Genomic DNA, 20,856 nt, shown 5'->3' with positions numbered 1-20,856 from the left:
AGGAGGTGGAGCGTGAGCGAGTAAAGCTCGTAAAGCTCTGATCGACAAGTCTTGGCTTACACCTGTCTCTCGGTTGCTTTAAGGGCGGCGTGGGTGGACGCGAAGGTCGGCAGTTCTACGCGGCGAGCGATAATAATTCCTCATCCCGTGATTTACGCTCGCTCGTTCGCTCGTGGAGAGATGAGGCACGATGAGGCGCATCGCTCTTTGCTGGGCAGCCGGAGAAATCGTGGATGGGCCATTTCCCAGGAAGAAAACGGATGGAAAGTCCATGCGATTGAATTCACGGCGCCGCCGAGAAAATAATGCGAACGCGAGGCCTGGACAAAGACATTTGTTAAACGTCCAGAGCTTCCGTAGCGCTCGTGGACTTTCGACGATCCATCGAATCGAGCGCCTCGATCGCGACTCTTTCCACTAAATCCGATGAATTTCGCGCCGCGTTATCAATCATGGTAAAGAGCTATTTTTCGAAAGCCAACGAACGGCGGAGCCCGCGGATGAAATTCCTCGGGGATTATGTTTTCTACGCGGGCTGACGTGGCTCGAGTGGTGAAACATTCGTTCGGAAATGACAATTGTTAATCGTGTCTCGTAGAGTAGGTTGTATGCTGAAATTGCGTTTTCCGCGCTGATGTGTCTTATCTGAGCTGAAAATTCAATTCGTCTGCGCTGTACTGGAACTTACGAAAGAATGTTACTTTATCAAAGAGAGATACGCGCGACGCTGACACGGCGAATGTGTGTTACTTTATTATTTCGATTAGACATTTGGATTATTTTTAGATAAATTAGAACACGTTTGGAGCGCTCTAACGACAACCTCTATAATAATACTTAAAAAGTTATGCTTATATGCTTGCGCGTGCGTGTGCATTCCCCATTGATTGAATAATATTTCTTGTGCATTTACATGTGTGCGGGGAATCAAAAATATAAATTACGATAGATTTTATTAATCGTTAACACGTTTTTGACGCATAAACTTTAATAAACAAGATTACAATATTAGCGAGATGTTAGAAATCCGATAAGTTAAGGCAAAAACGAAAACACAAAACAAAACAAAACAAAAACCAAGAGGCATAAAATTTCTCTACATAGTTAAAGTGTAAAGTAGAACTGCGGAGCGGCGATTAAAATTAACGTGAACACTAATTAATTATAAAAGTAAGCTTTAATGATGGTGCATTAAAGATTCTTGCTTGAGAACGACTTCATCCTTCTTAGTACTTTTTACGATCTCTTTACGGCCCGAAAAATAAATCTTCCCAGCTCGATATCGCGCGCGCGAGATGTAGATCTTGAGATTTCGCCTTCTTTTAAAATGGACGGATCGTTCAAGGGAGGAAGCCATAAACGAAAGATACATATACACGTAGATATAGATATGCACAGTCAGTGAAAAAGTGTGGGAGAGAAGAAGAGAGAAAGTGAGCGAATGGCGGAATGAGCTGGCCAGCAATAGAGATAGATACAAAGAGAGAGAGAGAGAGAGAGAGAGAGAGAGACAGACAGAGAGAGAATAGAGAAATAAACTTTGTTGAGACGAGCAGCAGAGGACTCCGGCGCATGTACTCGCGAACGTCTCTCCCTTGTCTTGTGCTTTTAGTTACATCGAGTACTCGGCATTATTTTTCTTTACGCCAGGCATTTATTAAAATTCGAGAAAAATGCGAGTTGCACGTTTAAAGGGAATCGCCCTTTGGACACGAGAATGTATACTATGAAAAGAGCTTTAATGCACATCTCACTAAACGCCCGCGTACTTTACTTTTTATACCGTGAGCACTCATTATTAACGAGAGCATCGTTTCAAGTTCGTCGTTACGCGCTTTTCTTCCCTTTCTCGTTAAACTTTTTTTATAATATGTATATATATATATATATATATATATATATATATATCATTTTCTCGCACGAGCGAAATTTAATAAATAAATTCGCATTTATTTTTGCGATTGCATGTGTCGAGTAATGTAATTAACGTACGACGAATTGGGATTCGTAAAGATCTTTGCGATTATTGGTTAAAGGTTCCTTTTATGTTTATCGGTCGAATGTGTATCGGCAAATTAATATGAGTTCTAAAAATGTTTAATGCACTATTTGTTGTATCAAATAAGAAAATAAAAGTTTCACGAAAGACTGGATTTTTATAAAAGAAACTACATAGTAAAACGATATATTTGCATCCAACCTCATTTCGCAATACAGTGATCTTACGAATTGATATAAAAGGACAGACTTATGCATTATGCATTCACTGATATGGAGCCTTAACGTAAATCGAATAAAACTTTATGTCAAGCTTTATTTCAAGCATTAGCCAACACCTATTTAGCCTTTAATTAATTAATCGCTATTGGTGATGCATTTTTGCGAATTAATCTCTTTCATCTCTTACATCTTGAAATTGTTATAAATTGTACAATACTCATTATCATCTACCTTACTAACTTACTACCCATCTTTTTTTTATATAACCAATTTGGATTTATATGAACTCCAACAAAAAGAGTGAAGGCCACTTTGAAGGGGTTAATATTATAAAGAGAAAAGGAAATATATATATATATATACACCTAGTGCGTTTATGTTTTCATAAAATAATAATTGTCTAGCCGTAAGAATAAACTGTACGTATAGTTTAATCCATAATGGAACTATAAAGTTATTTATATATCAATAGTTTTATTTGCCGTTATTAATATTATTTTATCGCGTGAATTAAATCTGATATCTTTATGTACAATTTATTAATATATTATATTGTATTTTAAATTTTATTACACACGAAGGATTATAAGATTTTTCACGTAAAATAACAATACTCGTCACTCGAGCGTAAGTAGGTATAATTGATTGTTCGATAAAAAAACATTTTTCGCTAAAGTTTAAAATATTGCAAGGTTATGATAAAATGTTATTTCGACTTTTCATTCGCACATAATATGAGCTGAGAAATTGCAAATGAAAATTACAAGTGTATTGCATAATCGTATCTCAGAGGCACGTCAAATTTATTTTCCACTTTATTCTCGTATCTCTCTCTCTCTCTCTCTGCGCGCGCGTGCTTGCGTGCGCGTGTGTGTCAACAAGGCGCAATAAATTTTTCAAAAATCGCTTGAAAATGATCTATTCTTTCGGTCGATGAATCAGAAAGTTGGAGACGAATTTTTGTTCGAAAAGCAAAGTGGCTCTATTGTACGCGTATGTAAGTAGGTTATGCAATTTCTCGTCACATTATTCGTACAGACAAGGAGGAATTGGACGGCAGTTTTTAAAGCCACATTGACGAATATATTGCTCGCTAGACAAATACAATTTTATTGTGAGAACAACATTTTAGCTGCGGTAATTGAGCAATAAAGGCATTTAGAAGTAAAACGATGGAAGCGGGAGTGATTGGAAAATCGATTTCACGAGGCGGTATTGAGAAGCCCGTGGCCCGGGCATTTTCCATTGAATTTTCGTCAGACGACGCCCGCTATGAAAAAGATGTTTAATTCACCATCCAAAGAAAGGAAGAGACGCATCTAACGGTTCTATGGTCCTTGTATCACTGTAGCGGCGGTCAGTGTGTTAAAATCACAACTCCTCGTGCTATCCGTATTATAATTATTAGCCTCGCATCGCAACGAAGATAGCGAGCAAAAAGTAAGATCGATTAAACCCCGGCTGATTGATAATCCGTGGCTTTAATCATTCGCCAGGGGGGGGGGGGGTTTTGGGGGGGGGGGGGGGGGGAGGGCAGAGGCAGAGGCTCGAACTCGAGCTCGTGGAAGAGCTTGATTAACTGCGGGAGAGTGGACCGAAAGTGGAGCGCCGTCGGGAGTGAACGCGGGAATAAATAATCCGCGGGACAGTCGATGAAATGGTCGCCTCAGAGGAGCGCGGCAGACGAATGGGGGAGGCGCCCCCGGAGCAGACTACTTCCGCGTTGGTAGGGCGTAGACCGGGAGTTTAGCGAGCCGAGGTTTTGGCGGCTGCCGCGCCTCGATAGCTCGCGGGCCAATAAATCAGACGTTACCGACATTAACGCCGATTATAAATAGTACCAGGATTGTATTATGTACACTGCTATTCGTCGATACTGGTTATTAGCAGTAAAAGCCGTAGGCATTCGACAATCTAGCGCCGGTTTTTTCTTTTCGCGCCGACCCGCGCCTTTTACGACTTGAGTATGTGCGACATAATTAACGAGCGGCGCAAATAGCGCTCGCGCCGAATCGACAGTTTAAATTCAATTAAGATTTCGCGCGCTTGCGCAATCGGTCGTCTTCCCCGCAGCTGGACACCTGTCCGGAGCCAAGGGTGGGAGAGGGACTATTATTAGCAGCAGCGCCTTTCTATCGCTCCACACTTTTTCGTGTGCGCGTGCGTGCGTGCGTGAATGCCTGCAACCTTCCAGCGCATTATACGCGCCCACGTGCCGATTTTCCCCGGTGAGAGGCAAGCGGCATTCGCGGCTCGTGCCCACGCTAATTTGGGCGGACGCAGGAGTCCGTTTACGTTTGCGCAATGCCGACGGGTGCGCGTGATAATGCGCACGGCCGTAATAATGCAAAAGAAACAGAACAAAAAAAAAAAAAATAAAAAAATACCCTGAACGTAGCGGTGCGGCTTATCGCTACGAACGAGCAGCTATTAAGCTGCCGCGAAGATAAGCCGAAATAGCCGCGAGTACGATTCATCGAGCCACACCCCCCCCCCCCCGCCAAGGCAAGTGCATCGTTTGGCGAGTTTGCCGCAAGTTCGGCGAGTAGTAAGGACCATGAATCAATATAGTACTGGTGGAAGGGGATTGGGGCGGGGATGGGGCACTAAAGGATAAAGAATTAGAGAGAGAGAGAGAGAGAGAGAGAGAGAGAGAGAGAGAGAGAGAGAGCGAGAGAGAATAATATCGCAGTGGAGAGAAACTCGGCGACGAAACGAGCGGTGTGACGTGAAGGTGTGGCGTGCAAGAACCAGTGTCCGGTTAAAGGTACGAAAAAGCCTTTTTCATTAGCCCACGCGACCACTGGGAAAATACGACGTCTCACGGATTGTCGGGAGCCGTGCTTTGGTACTCAATGTACGCGCAACCGTTCAATTTTATGCATCGAATGTTTATTTTATTTCTTTGTGCGCGTGCTTTCGGGATGTTGAGGAAAGAAAGAATAGAAGAGAGATAGAATGGGGAAAAGTTAAGAAATTCATAGGCTTGTGCAATAATCAGCGTGTTATTAACGAACGCGAATAATGTCAATTCAGCACTTAAGAGCGAATGATAAGGCGAATTAGACCGTTGGGCCTGGAGAATAAAAAGTGCGCTTGGCAAAAATTTCGAGAGGAAAATCATCGCGTCATTTCGCTGACTGTCGAAGAAACAAACACGGAAATGCGAAATGCCTTTGCGCGGACAAGCCGCCTATAACTATAATTGTTGCTGTAATTATAGTGATAAAGAGAGTAACGATATCATTATGGATTATTCAAGGCGGTAGGTTTAAGCTAAAAAAAACGCATTGATTACGGAATTTAATCCAATGGAAGTTTATAAAATCGGTTACTCGCCGGTTACTCGCCGATTACTCGATCTTAGACGAGTGACTTAAACTTTATGAAAATTTCACGATATTTCATTATAGTTTAATTTTAATAACGGGACGTATAGTATGCGCCAGTAATTTCTATCATAATGCACGCTAAAGTGCACTTCATCATAAGTAATTAGGTGCGAACATATTATATACCGTATTCGTATCTGCAATGTAATACTTCATCCACTTAATATCTCATTATGTTTATGAAGGAATTTTCTCAGCGCGGCGGATTAAGAAAAAAGCGATTAAAAGAAAAAAGCGAAACGATACACAACCTCCCCCTCCTCCTGCCCCTTCCCACTGATTGATCGTGACATTGAACGGGATGTTGCTCGAGCTTAGCTTTGGCTAAATTAATGTATTATACATGTATAATGAAGCGAAGAACGGAGAGATGTAATCACGCGTATAGAATACAGTGAAGATAATTATGATTATATAATCTTGTTTCTTAACAGTAATTTAAAGCCTTTTGTCATCGGGGTGTGTGATCTTGCCTTCCATTTCATTATTTATACTTTCGTAGCCTTTCCAAATACGTTTGCCTACAAACAGTTTGCACGTACAATGAGCTGAAATCGTGTAATTCTCAACGACGTATCCTCTCGTTAACTCGATGGCAAAGAAGCGCCTTCGCAGAACATGACGTACCTCGCCTTTTTAAAATATCAGACAATAATTTTTGTTCTCCTCCTCCACGACGACGACGACCACCACCACCACCACCACCAAACCATCACGACCATCACCTCCTCCTCCTCCTCCTCCTTTCTCAACCTTCTCAACCTTACCGCACGGTTAAAAGTAAAGAAATAGCATTCTGAGAATAGACACGTCGAGCATCGAGTGACGAATGAATAATGCATGTACAAAGTGTGAATATGTCCCATTGTGAAAGACACACGGGTTGGCTATTTTACAACTTGGCGATCCTGGCTCCCGCCACTGGATTTATGTTTTACTCCCGGAGGCAATCGATATCGCGACAAGCGAACACACGGGGTATCGGGGCGAAAGGAGTAATGGGTCCATTTGCCCGTGTATTTCGTTGTGTCGGCGGCGCCAAGCGGCGCGCGTTGCACAAGAGTCAATTATCCGCTCGCGGCTAACGAGACTTCCGCTGGAAATGGCGTCTCCGTGTTGAAAGAGGTACGCCGAACAATGAGATTCCTCGGGAAATCGCAGGAGAGGCTTCTTTAAGCGTTCGCGAGCTTACGGCGGGGCGAAGGAGGAGGTGGAGGAGATTATTCCGAATTACATGCGTCGTGTGTCGCCGGCCTCCTTTATCATTCCCGCGCAGCCCAATGATAGTACCTGGGAAAGTAAATTACCGTTCTCTGCGCATGTAGACGACAAGCTGCGAGCGCCCGAAACACTCTCCCATTAGTCCCACGTCTTGCTGTCTTTAACTATTGTACGCCGGAGAAAATCTTTTACAATAGGTATTACACTTGGTAAAAATACATTATTTGCTGAGCGCTTAAATCATTGGCTCGCATTGTTTGCTAATTCCGGGGGAAAATTTGATATCCGCTTTTAGCAGCTTCGCGTCGCTACTTCACTTTGATATGCATGCAATACCACTACCGCATTGTTACGCTATTTATAATGCTTTGCTCGATATTAAGGACGAATAAATAAATCACGCGTGGCTCTGTAGCTGGGGAGCTCCAATCGGATGCTGACGACAGAGCTGGGCATTATCGATTGTCCGATAAATAGGGCAACGCTTCCATGACTCCGAGCTATTATTAAAAGCTATACGATAAGGATTCCGATTGATAGATAGGATACCAGTGTCGAAAGCTTTGGCCTTTATATAGTAATGACCTCGCAACACTATCGCATCTCCGAACAATGCCGATCAATTGCGAGACCGAGGCGGCAGATTATTCTTCTATATCTCGGTATCTTGCTTGGCCTCCCCGTTGAAGAATTCTTCCTTTTCGTGGCTTTTTTTATTAATCTATCACATTACATTATCACTATCGTCATTGAGCAATACTTTTATCCTTTTATCAGTGACAAAACTTTCGATATACACTGTATTAAATCGCATTTGAGGCTGCTGAGGTCTTGTTTACCTTCAATCTGTTGAAAATTAACGTGTTTGAACGCGATAACGTTAGGGAAGAGGGACGAAACGAATGCTCTTATCGTCATATCGTTGCTTGTACTTTCGTACGACAATGTAACTATCATATTGTTGTTAAATTTACGTTAGTAATAACGACATCGGCTCCCTCGCGCATCATAAATTATTCGCATTATCTAGAGTTTTAATGTAAACTTTATCGAAGGAACAACGATTACTAGTCGCATAGTAACATTGGCATAGTAACATTTTACTGCTGCTCTCACTTAACTGAATATTTTCACTTTTCGATGGCCAAACGTTTATTCTACAAAGGCAAATGTATTACAATGCACCATTGATTGTTGAAGATTATTTATATTTAGGTATTTAGGTGAATTTTTATTTTTCTTTCTTTTATATTTATTTAATTTTTTTCTTTATAACGATGCGATGTTTAATATTTCGACAAATTGCCATTTCATTCTCCGCGATGACTCGCACTTTTTAGTCGTATTTCTTTGTGTAAAGTGCACTTTAATTAAAAAGACTCTTGTAACAATGCAACAATCTACGCTATTGGCACATGAAATATAAATAAATGGATGGATTTAAATTAATATGTAACTCAAGAATGCTCTTCGCTTTGTAAATATTACACCGGATTTTTTTAAAGAACGCGATATTTTTCTCGGCAAACAAACTCCTTGTAAAGCGTGAAACATTGCCATTGATTATAACTTCTAAGAATAGATTATCCGGGGCACCCGTATGCAGATGAATAAATACAGAGATCGCATTGTGATAATTAGAGTTTTAAATAATGAAAAGAATAACTGGCTTGTAATAATTATTTATTCTTTATTACATTTATAAATGCTCGGACAATTTTAAAGTCGAGAGAGAGAGAGAGAGAGAGAGAGAGAGAGAGAGATGAGATTAACGCGATCGCGTAAAAATGTTCATTCGCAAAATCCAATGGCTTTCAATTTTGATACTTTTTATACGATTAATTATAGGAATTATTCGTTATACATTTCAATGTATTTCTTATAATATATGAGAGTATTATTAGTTATAATAATAATATTAATAGTAATATTATATATTAGTATTATAATTATTATACATTAATATTAACATTGTATACCCCTTATAAGTACATGCTAACAGATTATGCGTTTAACCGCGTAATTGCAATAAAATTACGCGAATCTATCTTCATCGATAGATAATTTTATATATATATATATATATCAAATTCTAAAATAATTCGCCAATACTTTTCTATATTACCTCATCATTCATTATACTATTTTCATTCTTTATGTGAAATTTTTTCGTTCTAATATTCGTTCTTTCTCTCTCTCTCTCTCTCTCTCTCTCTCTCTCTCTCTCTTTCGCTCTCGCTTTCTTATACTTTCTTGCTTTACAGCTTCAGATAAAATAGTTTATTTACATAAATATTTTATGCGCGCACGTTCTCCCAGTGGCCGCGCAAAGCATGTGGGATTCTATTTTTTCAATTTTTAAGTACGCAAAAACGCTTGACGAGTGTCAGAAGAGAGATCGAGGGGATCGCGGGAGAAAGAGGAAAGCCCCGGTGTACCTGTGTGCGTAAGCCTGAACTCGACAATATTTATGGCAAGATGACGCGTAGGCTGTCGTTTGCGTTATCTGTAACTGCTTACAGGGTTTCTTACTTCTTAACGTCAACGGATTTCATTTCACTTCCCAACACTTTCAATCTTTGACTGATCCCTCTCTCTTTCTCCTCCCCCCAGCCCGTCATACGCGCTCTACTCCCTCCCCCGGAACCGCACATAGATTCGCTCCACCATGATAGCCACGCATAACATCACGATCAGAAATTAAATCATCTACAGTTGCTCATTCATTCTCTTTGTTTCTGTTTATTATTATTCTTATTTTATTTTTTAATATTAGAAATTTGAAGGAAGCATCCCGCAATCGGCCAAATCATTGTCTATTTTTATTGAGTATTTTAGTTGCAATCGCGTTTTTCTACCAATCGTTAACGTTCACCATACCGAATAATTACTGGATAAATATTATTAAGAAATGAATGTAATTAATTGAATCATTTTCTCTTGCATAAAAGTCTTTGGTGAAATTCCACTCTTGCTTACAGTTATAATGATTCCAGATACAGATCATTCCCAAAGACCTTACATTTTTGTTGAACTTTCATACTCTTTGTAAAAGATCTTGAAATGCTTTCGGATTTTATGGTTTTTTTATATGCGCGCGCATTTCAGTGTTTTGGCAGTATTTAACATAAATAGTTAGAATAGCAGAATACGAAAAAAATTAATAATAATTACGAGTATAATATAGCATAGTTACTTTCAAAACTTGAAATTTAAAATCTTCCCCATAGCAGTAATTTATTTTCATACGCCTATTGAATGAAATAATAATCATAAGCTGCTTATGCGCATAATTTTTGAATTTATTTTTGTAAATGAGGCTGTTTCGTAGAGTGAACAAAGTGTATGTACAGTAATATGGCGAAGCTTTTAAAAACTCGGATTTACTTAAAATAATAAACACACGTGGCAATCTTGCAATAAGAAATGGAGATTTATCGGAATTTAATAAACTCTTGATAAGTATTTACATTTAACACATGGAAAGTATGATTTTTGTTATATTAAATTCCCCACGTTGCCTCTATTATCAGCGAGCACTCTACTTATTGAACACTCATTAAATAATGTTTCCACATTATTCGCACTTAAACAATATTAGCGATGAAATCGAAACGAATAAGCTAATGAATAATATTAAAATTCAACTTAACAAACAATTCTGCACAAAACCTCTAATATTATCAAAGTAAATTCTTGTAATAACATATCGAACATTTATTGCATATATACATAGGGATATAGTGGAATTTGTTATGTATAAGCTCTATAAATTCTTGCAATAAATTTATTACGTTACTTATTGTTCAAAATCATAAATCAAGAAGTAATGTTAGTAGACACTAAATACTTTCTAATTAATAATTGAAGGAAGCAGAAAAATCTTCATAGTACGTTAAATAAAATGAAATACAAAATACATTCGCTTTATATTCATGCGATATTTATATTTATATTTTTACACTCGATGATTTTATCGCATCATTAATGGCACATTAATCACCCGTAATTTGTTTAATTTCAAGATCTACCAATATCTTCGTGATTTCAAATGTAAAATATATCGCTAGCTATATTTATAGGTTAATACATTCGAAGAAGGATAAAGAAAACAACATATAAATATAAACAGCAACACATACTTTCGAATATATACTGTGTATATTATGTGCATTATGTTTCATATTTATAATTATTTTTTATTTTATTTATTTTTTTTTTTTGTTATAGTTTTCTTCGATACAACAAGAAATGCCATTGACATGGACGGCAATGTTAAAAGTTCCAAATAATCGTTTGAACGGTTTCAAATTTCTATTTCAATGGCAATTTAAGCTCATAACGTAATTCGGCCCAATTGAACACAAACAATGTATGCTGATTATTGAAGAAACAGCAAGCTCGATAATACCCAATAACGCTAATTTCATGAAACCCATATGGTAGTTGACACCACTGGGCCTCGATTGCGCCAATTGCACCATAAAATCTCCCTGCATTATTCGTAACAACGGACAAATTAACGAGTACATCCGATTTCCCTTGCGCCCACTACAGGCTAACGAACGAGAAAAACAATATTCCTTCTTGAAAGCCAACTTATCATGGTTAAGGCGCTGAATGTCGAGTAGAGGATCTTGAGCATAAACCTGATAAGAATAGAACGGTTTATCGCCGCTGGAATAGTGCATCCGAGGGCACAGGAGGTTACTACTACAGGTTAAGTGCCAAGCTCCGACTTCTCTTACTAACAAAAACGCCTAATATTTCCGGTTTCCCATGGCCTCCTCCTTGTATACCTATCAGTAATTCGGGCTTTTTCCACGCATGTACAATCAAAACAAAATGAAACAAAAACAGCAACAATAAAATATGAAAGGCCCACCTAAATTAGCAGGGCCGCCGTGTACGTATGTGCGATGTCCGTGGCGGCGGCCTTGAATCTCCGATTCTCATTGAGCCGTGGCCGTGTCATTCACATTCATATGGGCCTGTGATGACAAACCACACCGCGCAAACCCAAGTGCACATGCAGCAGTCGGAACCGGGGAAAGAAAGGGTTCTCGCGAATGGCGATCCACGACTTTGCTATCGAGTAGTCCGTGTGAATTGTCCGGGTTGCGCGGCTCTGTATCGAGAGACCGAGATCAAGGCGCGCAGCCGTTACTTCCTTTGGGCTCTTTTCGGCGAGCGTTATCGCTCCAATTCTCCCCCGAGGACTTCCTCGTTGTCGGGAAGCGACGCCACCCCACCGCGATCCCTCAGCTGACTACTCGTCTCGCGATCACTACGACGGGAGACCACCATGGGGGTACTCGGGGTCCCGCCGATCTTCCGATACTCGCCGACTCGCGGCCCACACATTGACAAAACAAACCCACGGCGAAAGTAGGTTGGCTCCATTCCGACCCCCACCCCCGAGCCTCGACCCACCGAGATAACGGATCTGGCGCTCGCGCGGGGGGAAGTTGCCGTGTCGTGTCGCCGACAGGCCCTTTTTGCCGTCTGTCCCCATATTAGTCGTCGTTTTTGCCTTCGGCTGCCTGCTGCGACTCTGTTTGACTGTCGAGGTACGCGAGCGGCGCAAAAACCTAATTGTCTCTACATATTACGTCGCTTAGGTTGTGGATTGAGAGAGCTCGGCTTCCTGATTTTCTTAAGGACCCGCTTCGTGCTACGCCGGCGACCGGCGACCTTAATGTTTATTATTCGCGCATCGGAGCCAACGACGAAAAACTACCGTAATACCTCTAATCCGCGTATTAGTAAAGAAATTTAATTGACGTGCAGTTTAGAAAGCATCGAGCGCGCTCGATCGACGGCTCGTCGTGGTAAAAAAACTTGCGATTGCCTCGTCGTTTTTACCTCGTGACAAGAATACACGACCGTACGTACTAGCGCGTGTTTATGCGCCACATTTTTTCGCCGACTTTATTCCACGACTTTTTGGTTTTTGCCTTGTTTTTTGTTTTGTTTTGTGTTTTCCTCGTGATATACATACGTATGTGGACGCGTCACCCTGGCCACGGAACACCTACGTCGACTTGTCTATTACGAGTCTCATCCCACCCCCGCCCGTTTCTCGACTTTCTCATAGCCCGATAGGAGCCGCCCCCCCCCCCTTTTCTCATTTCATCCCGTTTTTAACCTCGCATTATCTGGCAATTACCTCTTCAACAAGTGCTGCCCCACTCCCCATCGTGAAACATACATGGCCATGCTTGGAAATCCAAAGGGCCAAGCTCGTGGTCGTTGGGTCTCGGGATTCTCCGGCGAATTGTTGATGTATCGCGCAAGGGCGACGACGACGAGATAATAAAATCGTCCTAGAGATCGGCCACTCGTCACCTTTCCATTCACCGCTCTCCCTCATCCCCGCCCCCTTGATTTGCTTTATTTTGCTTTATCTCCGGGCTTTTCGGCGCAAGTACGACGTGCCAGGTGTTCGAAGCTACGCCTCGTTAAGCTTTATGAATCGTATCGCGGCGTCGCTAATTCACGGCCACTGCTCGCTCCGATGAAATCACCGCCCCTCCTGCTCCTCGGCTGCTGTTGTGAATCGCGATTGCCGTCAGTTGGGAGCCGCCGCCAATCGTCGACGGCCATCCGGGCATCGTTAAAATCCCTCCTAGACTCCACTACTTCGACTTAATAAAACGATCCATTCGATAACGAGGGCTTTGAATCTCGGGTCATTAATGGCGCACGAGACCGCGACGGATTAAGATTCCAGCGGCTTATTACGGCCGGGAATAATCGCCGTTATAAATGACGCGCGTTGCGTATTCGCGTCTTGGATGATCGCTCCCCCCTCCCTCAGCCATCCCACCTTGGGAGTACAAAATAATCTCTCGGTCTATCGATTCGTTATCGCGACTCGCACACTACGACCACGGAAGGAAGGTCGCGCGGAGAAAGTCCGCGCCGTTATTAATTGCCCTCCCTCGGCTTGATAACGAATAGGCTCGCGGTGAGCTGTTCGAGGAAGGAGACTCGGAAACCCGCGAGGGCCCTCGATACGGCCCAATCGCTTGTGACCACTCGAAAGGCAGCCGGCTACCACCCGACTTCTCCGCTTTTCTTTTCATTTCATTTCATTTCTTTTCTTTTCTTTTCTTTTCTTTTGCCGTCGTAGGCGCGCCGCGCGTCATTAATCCAACTGATAAATCAGAGCGCCTGTGTGGCTTTGGCCCTGCTCCCGGTCGCCATTGTCGGTACTTTCAGCACCGGGATCTCGAGGGATATCTCACGGTGAAAGCGCGAACGAGCGGCATCGTCCCCGTGCGCTATGCTCCCTGTATGAAAATGATCTACATACACGATAAGATCGCTCCGATTGCGCTCCCCGACCCCATACTATCGCGCCTAAGAGCCAGTGCTAATGGCGGTCCCGAGAAAGTCCAAATTTTGTATTACGCGCACCGCGTCGATTAAGAGAAAATGCAAGAGATCTTTGCGGAGTTGCCGCTGATACGCGTCGGGCACTTCTAATCCGTCGATTGTAATAGCCATCGCGATAGATCATTAATGCAGCCGTCCGCGTCTCTTCTCCCATCGCCCCCTATTCTGGTCACGCGCTGACCATGCACGCACATACAAATCGCTCATCTCCCAGGTATATCGAGATCGAACGTATTGGCAGTTTTCCTTTTCCTTCAACTCGCGGGTGTTCATGGATAAGCGTACACCGGAATTATTGTGGTGACGAGGGCTCGTCGGACGGGCAATCGCGCGCTCTCTCACGCTTTCCCCCCATTAACCTACATATGGTCGGTTATTATCGGTGGCAGTCGTCGTGTTTCACGATGGCTGACTACTTGAGCATCACTGGCCGAGCGATTACGTCGCCTACCCCTAGAGATCATACGGCTAAGACGCTAAGAATAATGTGGGAGGAGCGCAGCCGAGCGAGCGAGCGAGAGAGAGAGAGAGAGAGAGAGAGAGAGAGTCACGTGCGCCCCGTCTGTCACTCTCGAGCGCTAGCCGATTGAAAAATTGAAAAATTGTTATGATAGGTACCGGGGCGGCTAATGATAGCTTTTTGCCCGGCTCGCAAACTTCGATGGATCGGTCGTTTACCTCGTCTAATTGTCCTCTCCCACCCCCACCCCCACCCCTCGCATCTTTAAATTTGTGTACTAAATGATCGTATAATACGGCAATTTGTCTTGGCGCACATTCTCGGGCCAACGTTAAAAATGCACGCAGGTATTGTTGTTGGCAATTTTGAAAGTAATGATAATAATGAATATGGGTAATAGAGGTTGTAAAGTTCCCTTTACGTTGCTCAGCCCACTTATGTGTAGGGTAAGTTGCATTGAAAGTGTAGAAAGACGGCTAGCAGAGTAGGCCCATTTGGTATATAAAAATATATATTTTATTTATTTGAAGTTGATTGGCGCAGCGACATTTACTTTGCCCTGCGCGTTTATGTTTAACCAGCGATTCACGTCCGATGTTGTTGTAGGATTTGCGGAGCAATGATCACATAACGAATTAACAAGCATTACCCAGTCTCGGTTGGCAGAGTTTTCGATTAATTTATCTTTAGGAGGAGCGCACTCTCAGATAAATTCACTCCATTTGTAAATGTCAAAATATTTGACTAAGATATTCGTATTCAATGGAAGGAGCTTGGGAATTTTGTAATGCGAGGCATGTGAATGTAGACAATTTTCGTGGTATATTTTGAAACGCGGACTGAACTTTCTTGTCGCGTTAAGAAACGCATGAAAAAGGAAGAATTTTGAAAGGTAAAACGTGAGGCTTTGGCAAGGCAACTCTAGCAAGTACGATACCCACTGGCTTTACCACTGGCGTCATTTTAATTTACAAATCTCAATAAAATAGCGTATTAATATTATTTATGTGAATATGCAAATGGAGCCGCCGCAGCGTTAAAAATAATAATAAATAATAATAAAAAATAATAATAAGAAGAAAAAGAAAAAGAAAATTTGTATGTTGGATATAATTTTAATCATTTATCATTTGTAGTTATCATTATATGTTTTAACTAAGTTTTTTGGTAAAATAAAAAGGAAAAAGTCAAGGAAAAAAAACACACCTTCGTAACACACACGATCAGTCGGTAGTTGTTTCACAACTGCAACAGCCATTATAAAGAAGCCGCCATTATCCTTTTACAAGATCATAATCTCTTTTGAATTATAATAATCTCTCACATTTACGAGATTACGCGAGGTGACGTGGACTGTGCCGGATAAGCGAAAGAACATAATTTAATGAACAATTCGTGCAATCCTATTGCGCTCAGCATTAAAGAAAACATTATTGGGATTATTGCTTTCAATGACACGCGCGCAGCATTAATAATTGTAAACGGTGCTCATCGCAAGCCACGACGCGAAATTAATCGGCTTTTCACGACGAGTGAAGACTGAAGAACTCCTTCCCATTATCCTTTTTACGAGGCGCACTGCAGCTGCTTTCGTAAATCCCCATACTTTGGATTCTATCGAAACTCATGCCAATCCCACGCCCTCTTATCGGGCTGTAGACAGACAGTCGGGATTGTCTGTCGACGGGATCCCTCCATCCACTCCTCACCACTATTCTTGCCAGCCTCACATCCATTATCCCACCACCCCAGCCCGTACGACAGTCTGCTGTGTAAGAAACGGTCTTCCCTTTGTCGAGTTTGTCCAGTGTATACCGAGGAAATGAATTCGCGACTGAGTGCAGCGTCCATAGAATTGTGAATCTGCGGAATCTGAAGAAACCGAATCTGCGGGCCAATGCGTCGAGGCTGCCACGACCGAGGGGCTCGCCGCACTTTTTGCGCGCTCCCGACTTTCTTTTTCCTTCTCTGGCGGCGCGACAACGAAATGCACTCTCGCTCCGCTTTCCTCGAAAGAGGACAACTCCCTCACCTGCACGATCTCCGCTCGAATTATTGCACAAGCAGTAATGCCACGTCGTCTCGCGAGAGCGCGGCATATTCAATTAATTTCGCCGTCATTAGGGAGATGCGCTACAACGGAACGAAATCGTGCACGAAATCTCATTTACGTGCGAACTGACTGAGCCGCACGGGAGGCGTACGTAGGAGGACAAGAGGCAAAGAGAGAGAGAGAGAGAGAGAGAGAGAAAGAGAGAGAGACGGGAGGAGGAACTATTGGGGGATGCTGCCCGGTACACTTGTGTACGTCATAATCGTGTCGAAGTGAGCTTTGGCCGTTGTTGACGCGGATCTCTCTCTCTCTCTCTCTCTCTCTCTCTCTCTCTTCCCTCTTTACGGTTTTTTAATTCCGTAGGCGTTGAATGCATCGGCCACCCTCTCTTTTCAGTATAAAAAAACCATGTACTCGAGCCGCCGTAATAAAGACGTTTTGCGGTGGTGAAATAATATTTCACAAGCACAGATCCCCTGCCCGTCTTTCATCCTCCTCTCCTTCTTTTATACCGACTCTCCTTCTTTCTTCGCTCTCTTAAAAGAACGAATTCGAAAGTTCGCCAAGAGAATTGACTCGTTCGCTTCATAATTTAATAGTCTGTTGCATGCAGATAGTGGAGGGAGGCGAGTTGCAATTAACCACCGACTGTGCCACCGTGCAATGCAACCCAACGGCCTTTGTTATAAATCTCGGGTGTTGGGAGTCGGGCGGTGGTCGGTGGCAGTGACGTGAACGGGGAGAAAAATGGAACAAGAAAGAGGAGCCAAAGTCTGTTCTTCCTCTCCATAGAGCGCAAGGGCTTACGCAAGAGCGAAATGAAAGCGGCTCTCGCGTAAGACAATCGCGATGCTGCGTTTACAAGTAATTCGGCGAGCGAGATTTATTGTTTACTTTGAACGAGGCTCTCTTAACGAGGCGGACGATCGTCAAGGAAGATGGTGAAAGTGCTGCGGGATGAATCGAATTTCAAGGTAGGGTGTGAAACGGGGGCGATCAGGTGGAGGGCGGGTGGTTTGGGGGGATGGAGCGGTGGGTTGTAACGATTCGCCAGTTAATCGGGCGGCAATCGCGACACCGAGAGAAGCGATCGGTTGGGACGTAGTGCCCCGAGAGCTTATCGACATGCACGGAGATGCGATAAGTCCCCGGATGAAAACTCGGTCGAGGGAGAGCGTGAGAGTCTCAGCGGAGCTCCGCTCGCTCGCGGCAATTTGCATGACTCGCGCGCGACGCGGACAATGAATAAACGAAACTCGCGCATCGGCGAAACGATGTCACTCGTCGCATGCTCGGCTAATCGAGGCATTTCGGGTTTCGAAAGCACGGACGCCGAGGGAAAATAGCGGTGAACAGCCCCCCCCCATCCCACCAATCATCCCCGCCGCCAAACACAATACACACATACATCCTCGACGTCTCCCCACCCATACAAACCACCATCACCGTATCCGCCATCTTCTTCGCTCGCTCATTAGAGATCCAATCTGCTCTAATGTCAGGATTTTTCGCCAAGATTTTAATGTATGCAATATCGCATAATGTTCGACAACGTACAATGCCGGCACTCTTCGCGTGCGCGATTGCGAATAATAAATGTGGAGCGAAGTGCCGCGGGCAACTAACGGTCTCTCCTCTTATAAGAACGAAAGGATCTGTCCGCCGTTTCTCGCGCCAAGCTTGGAATTAAAGTCCTATCGATTGCCGCCGCTCTAAGTACAATCGAGTTGCGTCACTGACGCCGACTATAAGTAAATGTGAGAGAAATTGGTCGAGACGCCTGTGAGCGATCGAAGAGAGACGCTTCTATCGCGCGGCTTCTCATAGACAATTTCACTGTATATGCCCGATAGAGAAAGACTGCCGGAAAGGAACGGTCACTTGGGCGACGCATGAGTGACGTAAGCTGGATGCGCCGCTAGCCAACTGCGGACGTACCTCGCGAATAAGCTAAATTTCACTAAAGTCGATGACCAACTTGTCCCGAACATTCATCGAATAGCGACATTTTGCCTCATCTCTACCCCCCACCCCCTACTCCTCCGCCACCCCTCACTCCTCCGTAATTCAGTGTGCGAATTTTTTGTCTTTTTTTTTATATAATATGAAAAGTTGTCGGAGGACATATTGGAATATCGGTATGGCGACTGTGCGCCGCGCGCGAGTCGGGGAAAAAATTACAAATTACTTTCGACTCGATGAACTCACTGGCATACGGCTCAGCGGATAATTTATTTCGCCCTCCTGGCTAAATTAATAATCTTTATTTCGCAATTTGTGGGTGGAGTGATGTTAATAGCAATAAAGCGCGAAGGGAACTAAAGAGTTTTATTAGGTTAATATCCTTCGGCTGATATGCCTTACCTTGACGCGAAATTATTGTGCGCATACAATTTAACGTCTAGATAATCCACGCGATGATACGCTTTCCTTTCCACCTTATCTCGAGCTCTTTGTCAAGCTAATGCAAACATTGTTAAACTATAAGGCAGGAAGAGAGTTGAATCATAAATCATCGATAAGTCCTGCCATTCAGATTATTTACGCAAGGAATTGTATAAGCAATCAAGTCACACTTTCTTTATGTTACAATTTATTAATTTCTCCAAGCCAAATTCGACGCGTCTTGTGATTGATTTCAAATTCAGGCGACGAGAAGACAACGTAAATGAACGATGATTCGATAAAGATGCTTTTGGCTAATTCTCCCGTATTTCGATATTAACTCGAAGACTATCGCTATTAATACGTGATTAATGAAGGGAGAATTTCGTTAATTGTATCCTCCAATTACTCGGCTCGATTGGAATTTCGATCCTATATTATGGGCAGCTGTGAGGCCCTATCAATCGACATCATACCCTCAAAATAACAAGATAAGACAAATATCAAAATTTCGGAATTTATTTGGTTCTTTTAATGTAAAATCGTAGGCAGGAGCGAGCGATTGTCAACGATCAGAAAAGTAAATTTGTTCAGTCCGTCTGTTGGACGTAAAGCTCGATCATATGGCCCTTGATTATCTTATATAAGTTGATTATCTTATAGAATTATATACATGTGTGTGTGTGTGTGTGTGTGTGTGTGTGTGTGTGTGTGTGTGTGTGTGTGTGGGTGGGTGGGTGTGTGAGTGGGTGTGTATCTTCTAGATCGATCGTTCCTTTGATTATTTAGAGTTTGGCTACCTCAGCGTATTATGTCCTATTTGGTGATCGTATTAATCGACCCTTCGATCTACAGTATCATTATACAGTAAAGTGTCCCACGAATAGCCGACAACTGCGTACATTCGATATGACCTGCTCTATACGCTTAATTACCAATGCGCATGAATGTGTACACATGTATAATGGTGTCGAGGCGACAACTGCATTCTTCGGAATAAATTTGAAATGCCGTAAGATATTTCAATAGGCGTTTCAGTCCTGTAAATCCAACGTATAATACTTTCCTTACTAAGTAAAAGTGCCACGGGACGTGAACCTGATTTTTTTATTCGTTTAGTATTGCGGATAAGTTAGGAGTTGCGGTTAGAAAAATTGTCGTATAATACGAGCATTGGTAGTGATGGTAGTAAGGAATATACGCGAATTTTGGAGTGGGAGTTTATACCTCTCGTCTCCTTGGCCAATTATCCTTGTCGGCTAATTAGCTTACTTGGCAGGGCTCGGCCAGGCTTCAGGGAATTACCGCGCGGTCGAGATACGGGGGGAGGGCACCTCCTAGTGTCATCGGCGCATCGTGCGCAGACAAATAATTAACGGGAAGTGGGCCTCGCGAGCGCTGACTCGTGATATGCCCTGGAATAATTATCCGCGTTGCACAATGAACAATAAGGAAAGAGAGGCGCGTGCTCCACGAGCCATACCGCGACCTTGGTTTACGTAAGAAAAATAACACCGCAGTTATAATTGGATCCGCACTTGCGGCGATGTCGAAACGACGTCGATGTCGTAGGGATGGGCGACGGGACGCAACGCGACCCAGCATCCGCTTTCGACACGATTAGGCTATAAGGCGACTGACCAGCGCATAAGCCGGCGCACAGACACTGACAGTGCGTGAGTGAGTGAAAGATAGAGAGGGTGAGAGAGAGAGAGAGAGAGAGA

At 43.0% G+C, this 20,856-nt stretch overlaps 1 protein-coding gene across 1 annotated transcript in view; it reads right to left on the bottom strand.

Annotated features, from left to right (window-relative positions):
- The window catches only part of knockout (Stork-head domain-containing protein knockout), a 71,350-nt gene that overhangs the window by 10,280 nt on the left and 40,214 nt on the right, over positions 1 to 20,856 (bottom strand). The window lies entirely within an intron of this gene.

This window comes from Ceratosolen solmsi, unplaced genomic scaffold (assembly GCF_000503995.2).
Source record: "Ceratosolen solmsi marchali unplaced genomic scaffold, CerSol_1.0 scaffold56, whole genome shotgun sequence".
Lineage (NCBI taxonomy): Eukaryota > Metazoa > Arthropoda > Insecta > Hymenoptera > Agaonidae > Ceratosolen > Ceratosolen solmsi.
Note: the sequence above shows the minus strand (reverse complement) of the source record. Positions and strands in the feature narration are given on the sequence as shown.